At 42.8% G+C, this 6587-nt stretch overlaps 1 protein-coding gene across 3 annotated transcripts in view; it reads right to left on the bottom strand.

Annotated features, from left to right (window-relative positions):
• The window catches only part of NTM (neurotrimin), a 1373850-nt gene that overhangs the window by 627312 nt on the left and 739951 nt on the right, over positions 1 to 6587 (bottom strand). The window lies entirely within an intron of this gene.

Below are 6587 nucleotides of genomic sequence, written 5' to 3'. Positions count from 1 at the left end.
GCAGTTCTAATGTCATTACATGCATTTGCTTGCATAGTTTGGTTTGCACTTAAAGGGAACCTTAACTGGCGAGCAAAAAAAAATTCACTTACCTGGGGGCTTTCCCAAGCCTCCCGCAGCCATCCGGTGCCCGCGCCGGTCCTTCGGTGCCCTCCGGTCTCCCTCCGCCGCTAAGTTTCGTTTTCGGACGACTGCCAGTCGTCCTCGGGCCTCTTCCGCACTCCTTGTCGTAAACTGCAGTAAAGCGCGTCCGCATGACGCCGAACGCGTCATGTGCATGACGCCAAACGCGTCATGCGGCGCGCTTTACTGCAGTTTACGACGAGGAATGCGGAAGTGGCCCGAGGACGACTGGCAGTCGTCCGAAAACGAAACTTAGCGGCGGAGGGAGACCGGAGGGCACCGAAGGACCGGCGCGGGCACCGGACGGCTGCGGGAGGCTTGGGAAAGCCCCCAGGTAAGTGAATTTTTTTTTTGCTCGCCAGTTAAGGTTCCCTTTAAACTAGTTGCTGATTCCATCTGCAGTCGCTCTGAAGTTAATGACAGTTTAATATGCTTTTGTGTAAACAAACATTGTCTGCTGCAATGGAGGGGCAATCCCTTTCCTGCAGGCTGCATATCATTGTCTGCCTTTTCCTGCTATCAGCCTGTGATTAATTACCATTCACTTGTGTGGGAATCTGCAGGTCTGCTCCCATTGGATGACCTCAGTATAAAGAACTGCTTCCTGCAATGCCTCATGGGCTACCATAGTCTCAGATTCTGTTACTCTGCTCGTGCCTCACCTCAATCCTAGTCCGTGTGGACTGCGCTGACTCCTGCGAAGGGGTCAGCGAGTCCTCCTAGTTCTGCTCTTGTTCTAGAAGTTGTTACTCTGCTTGTCTTGTGTCATATATTGGTTTATCGCCAATATATACGCATACTTGCGCATTTTGTTATTTTCCTTGTATTCGTGTTACGTTGATACATCAGTGTCGCTGATATATACGTACACGAACTGTTTATTTCCTGTGTTCAGTTAGTCAGCCTTCCAGCACGTTTTGGTAGTTTGCGCGTATCGTGAGCACCCGTGCTGAGCTAGTATCCTGCTCCTGGTCCTGTTTGTGGATTGCGTTCATCTCTGCGAGGAGAGAACGAATCCTTCTGAATCCTGTCCTGTTACTGCTTGTGCATTGCGTTCATCTCTGCGAAGAGATAGCGAATCCTTCTGAGTCCTGTTCCCTGTATTGTTCCAGTGCTAGTCAGTGTTCCTGCTTATGTCATATATCGGTTCATTGCCGATATATACATATGTTAGTCAGACGTTACAAATAGTTTCATTGATAGCTGTAATTGTAATACGCTAGGAAAACATACTTATTGTATATTTGTCTGTGTTACGTTCATCTATCTTGATCCTGCTATTTCCTGACTATCTTGTCCTGTCTTTATGAGGCACGCCATCGCTGCAAACGCATTGGCTGCCTCATTCCAGTCTGTCTTATTGTGGACGCTTGCTGTCACTAAGTAGTGGCTAGTTAAGCAAGCGTTCATTCTGTCTACCTGTCCTGATCTCCTCAGTCCTGGTTTATGCGCTCAGCGCTACTTTGCGCTGAGACGTTATTACGAAAGTGTTTGTGGCTGTTCGGATCTGCACCGGCTCTGTGCACCACAATCTCCTATTAGAGTCAGTCCTCTCCTCCACTAAACTGGGGATATCCTGATCCCTTGTGCTGGTGTGTGTACCTCCTTCACGTCAGCCTTTGTGTTGCATGCTGACTGTGGAGATTACACCTCCAAGCCTAAAAAAACCACAGTTAAGTTATTTTTTAACAAGGGGGGCAATCACTTTTTCACACAGGGCCATGTAGGTTTTGAGGTTTTTTTAATAAAAACCATCATTTAAAACTGCATTTTGTGTTCAATTATGTTATCTTTGACTAATAGTTAACGGTTTTTGATGAGCAGAAACATTTAAGTGTGACAAACATGCAAAAGAATAAGAAATCAGGAAGGGGGCAAATAGTTTTTCACACCACTGTATATACATTCATACATACATACATACATATATCTGACTTTAAAAATACGGGCACTGCTTTATTGAAGAAGCATAAATAACTATTTTTTGATTGGTTTATTTCATTTTTGTGGACTAAGCACAGCTATTACTGTATATATAAAATTATTTATGAAGACTATTATCTGAGAAATAGAAAATATTATATTTTCTATTTTAATTACAGTTTAAATTCATTAGGAGTCAGAGTCGGTGCATTTTTTCCCGACTCCGACTCCACAGCCCTGTTGGTTCGGTTGCCATTTACTGTGTATTTCTGTGCAAGTCTGGTTCTTGTTGCTGACTGGGCCCAGTAGAGTTGTTTTTTCTCGTATACAGAGGCCTGAGGAAGGGTGTTGGCCGCCCGAAATGAACATGTGTTGTTGCCTGGAACATTAGCTGCTCACTACGCCATGCCAGATTATTGAATTTGTCTCATGAAAGTGTTTTTTGATATGCTATTTAGCTATTTATGAAGAGTGGCTTTAAAGCCAAAAGTTTTATTTTAAGAAAACACCATTTTTTTTGTATTCATGCTAATAAAGTTGTTTCAAGTTTTGTACTGCAAGACTGGGCTGGCCATGGTATTTGAATGGATATTTACTTAACTTTACTTTAAATTTACTTAAAAAAAAAACAAGTATTCAATGGTGGGTGCGGTGGATCACCCGTTAAAAGAACTTTATGTGTTTTGGCCTTTCCGATTGAAAGAGGCATTCCCAATTATATATTAACATCAATATACAAAATACATAATCGATACAAAATACAGAATTGGTAATTACAGTGACAAAAGTAACATGTTGAATACAATGTATAATGAATTCCAAGACACAAAAGGGTGAGAGCCGTGCCCTTGAGAGCTTACAATATAAAGGGTGATGTACAGTGTACCATTAGAACATAGAAAAGGCTGTACACTGTATCCCTGCAATGCACTCTGCCTGTGGTATATACACAGTGTTATATACTATTAACTTAATCATCTATTGTCATTATCTTAAACGCCAACCTATCACACAACGCTGTGCAGTAAACCAGTATGGTGTGCTGATTACAAATGCAAGACAAACCATGACCATCCCTCCCAACATCTGCATATATAGGAAAGGAGGACTCTTCCAAGTGCAGAAATATTTAGGTAAAAGGACACCCCCCCCCCTCCCTCAGCCTTACACCTTACACAGAAAAACACATAACAAAACACAAACAAAACACTTTTTTGCTTTTTTTTCTGTTTGGTTTGCAGTCCCCAGTGGAAATCCTACCTAAGTTGGTAAAGTTTAAACACTTAGGGCCTGATGTATGAACTGCCGGCAGAGCTATTTTACCAATCAGAGTGCCAGGAGAGTAGCCTGTTACGCTATTCAGGGCCGTGGAGTCGTAACAAATATCATCAGAGTTCGACTCCTCAGTTTATGAAGCCACTAACTCCGACTCCAGGCAAGGTACCCAAAATTGCACCGATTCCTCGACTCTGACTCCTTAGTCTAATTTTTACCAGGGCTATGGAGCTTGGACAATAATGATTGGACTCCGACTCCTCAGTTTACTGAAACCACCGACTCAGATTCCAGGTACCCAAAATTGCTCTGATTCCAACTCTTCGACTCTACAGCCCTGACGTAATTATCGCAAAATGCTTTACCCCGGTAACACAAATTGTGCTAACAGTGCAATGTGCGTTCCTCTACTGGTGCTAGAACAAGTAAAATTGCAGTGCGCTCCCAATGCATGGAATATTATATTTACTGGTCACTTGTGCATCAGGCCCCTAGTAGCAATAGAATGTATTTCATTATACTACAAAATCTGAGGACTGCTAAGGAGTAAAGAGGGACAAAGGATTTGGTTTCAAAAGAGGGACAGATGCGAGTTATACATGACACATGTGAGGAAGGAGTTCAAGGTGAGATTGAGAGCCATTTAGTCACTGTTCACATAGAATTTAAAGTTTTAACAGCAGCAACAATTCGGATTATTCATTTTTCAGAGGTAATGGCAGCCATTGGTTTGTGGTCTCACTGCCATCCTCCCTCTCTATTCATAGGTGGTCACTAGCCAACTGACATCTTTCATCTTGTCTATAAGGAGAGTCCCTGAATTTCATCCGATTACCCTCCTTATCAGCCCCTCCTCACTCTTATGTTTGGCTTTTGCAGACTCCTTTTCCTTGCCTCTTCTTGCCCCCATTATCCTTCTATTCCTGCTTGTAGTGGGTCCTCATCTTCTTCCCTCCATCACCCTACCAACGCGCTCTACTCCCCCCATCTACTAGGGTCTTTTGGCCCATTATTGCCTCATTCATTTCTGTTAAAGGTGTCCTTGGACGTGCATTCTCCCACTCTCCAGCACTCCCTCCACCAAGTCTACAGCGGTCCCTGGCCTTCATCACCCCCACCCTCCGCATTTTCTTTCACTCTTTACTTTGAATTTGATCTCCGCTGTGTCACTCTAAAGTGATGAAAAGCATCCCTACCATTACATTGACAGGCAGGAAAATAAATGAGTGCACAGAAATATAAGAGCTTATTTATGGAACATAAATAGCGCTGGATTATTGAAAGCTTATTAATGACGGATAAACAGTGTAGCGGTTCACTCAGACACAGTGCAGAAGTGCTTATCCAGCCATTAATACTCCTTGTTAATGTCCGGGAATGTTCGCACCATGCCATAACTGTCTTATTAATACTACAAATTAAATGTCCCTGCAGCCTCTTTAACTCCGTCACTGCCAGCACTGTAGAAACGACTAGCTTACACTAAGATGCTACCTTTATCAGCATGCTCTTTAGAAAGCGGGCTACTTAAGAAGCGAAAAATGAAAAAAAAAATTATAATCTTTCAATAATTTATTCAATAACTGTTAATCACAATAAATAAAAGGAATAGGCACACACAATAAAGAGGACATTTCACCACACATGCATGTCATTAATAATAAAGTCCTGTACTAACGGTCATGTTTATGGCTAATTGCAAATATATTTCTAAATGTGACAGCACACAATAGGGCTGATTTATTAAAGCTGCAATATGCAATGATGTTCAGTAAGCAAGAACAAAATGTAAGGATTTAAAGGGCAACTAAAGTGAGAGAGATGTGGAGGCTGCCATATTTACTTACTTTTAAGCAATACTAGTTTCTTGGCTATCCTGCTGATCATCTGCCTCTAATACTTTTAGAAGTAGCCCCTGAACAAGCATGCAGCAGATCAGGTGTTTTTGACATTGTCAGATCTGACAGGATTAGCTGCATGCTTGTTTCTGGTGTGATTCAGACACTATTGTAGACAAATAGACTAGCAGGGCTGCCAGGCAACTGGTATTGTTTAAAAGGAGATAAATATGGTAGACACCATATCACGCTCACTTCAGTTCCCCTTTAAGGAAAAGAAAGAGTGGTGCATTACCCACAAGAGCACAGTGGGAGTTCACAACCTGATTTCCAGCCCCCAGTACAGCCAAGAGATGGCTTTGTGGTCATTCACCAGCAAGCAGCTGTACATACATGAGGACACACACAGGCAGTGAGTGTAATGCTCCCCCTTCCACCTTGGGATAAATTCCAACTCATCGGTCCTTCTAGATCTGGGGGTACCTTGCAAAGGAAGGGGAGGGGTGCAAATCCTCTGACCCCCACAGTCCTTATAAAGAACTTTTGTCCCAAAGTTATGATGTCCCGCCTACCTCTGTATTAAACTTTGGGCTAACTGTATTATTGAGATGGTGCTCTCTGGTCACATCCTTAGTAAGGTTCTGTGGTCATGGCTATTACTTGGCTAAATGTCATCCTGCTGCTCATGCTTTATAGGGGTGGGGGCCAGACATAGCTCAACCCAGAATGGAAAAAGGGGTGTGACACAGCCATAGTTCAACCTGCTAATAAAAATGGACGTGAAAAGGGGGTGTGGCCCAGCCATAGCTCAACCTGCTAAGGGAAAAAAGGGTGTGGCAGAGCCACAGATCAACCTGCTTATTAGAATAGAAGGGAAAAGTGTGTGTGGCCCAAACATAGCTCCACCTGCTATTTTGAATGAAAAGGGAAAACATTTTAGTTCAGGCATAATTCATACTCTAAGAAAAAGGGGATATGCCTATAAATAGCTCAAACAAATGTTATTGACAGTCAAAGAAAAGAGGGTGGGGCCCAGACATAACTCAAACTGCTATTGAGAATGAAAGGAGAAAAGGAACATAGCCAAAACATAGCTCAATCTGCTACTAAGAGTGAAGTGGGCGGGATTGGGTGCCTCCCAATCAATTTATTTTTAAGAATAAAAGGGGGTGGGTGCACAGTCCTAGTTCATTCTGCTGTCCACACTTCAAGGGGAGTGGGTCCCATGCTATTTAAAATGAAAGGAAGCCCAGCCAATAAAGACATTTCTTTCTGGGCATATTTTCTTCTTTAGCTTTAGCAGGAGGTGGAGTTTCATGTTTGTTATTTCTGCTGTGTGTTATCAGATAGCTAGTAGGGAGGTAAAGAGGACAGGGTGCAGAGTGCTCCCTGAGAAGATTGCAGCATGCAGCCTTGTAAATCAGGTAC

This window comes from Hyperolius riggenbachi, chromosome 6 (assembly GCF_040937935.1).
Source record: "Hyperolius riggenbachi isolate aHypRig1 chromosome 6, aHypRig1.pri, whole genome shotgun sequence".
Classification (NCBI taxonomy): Eukaryota; Metazoa; Chordata; class Amphibia; order Anura; family Hyperoliidae; genus Hyperolius; species Hyperolius riggenbachi.
This window is presented reverse-complemented; position numbering and strand designations above follow the sequence as displayed.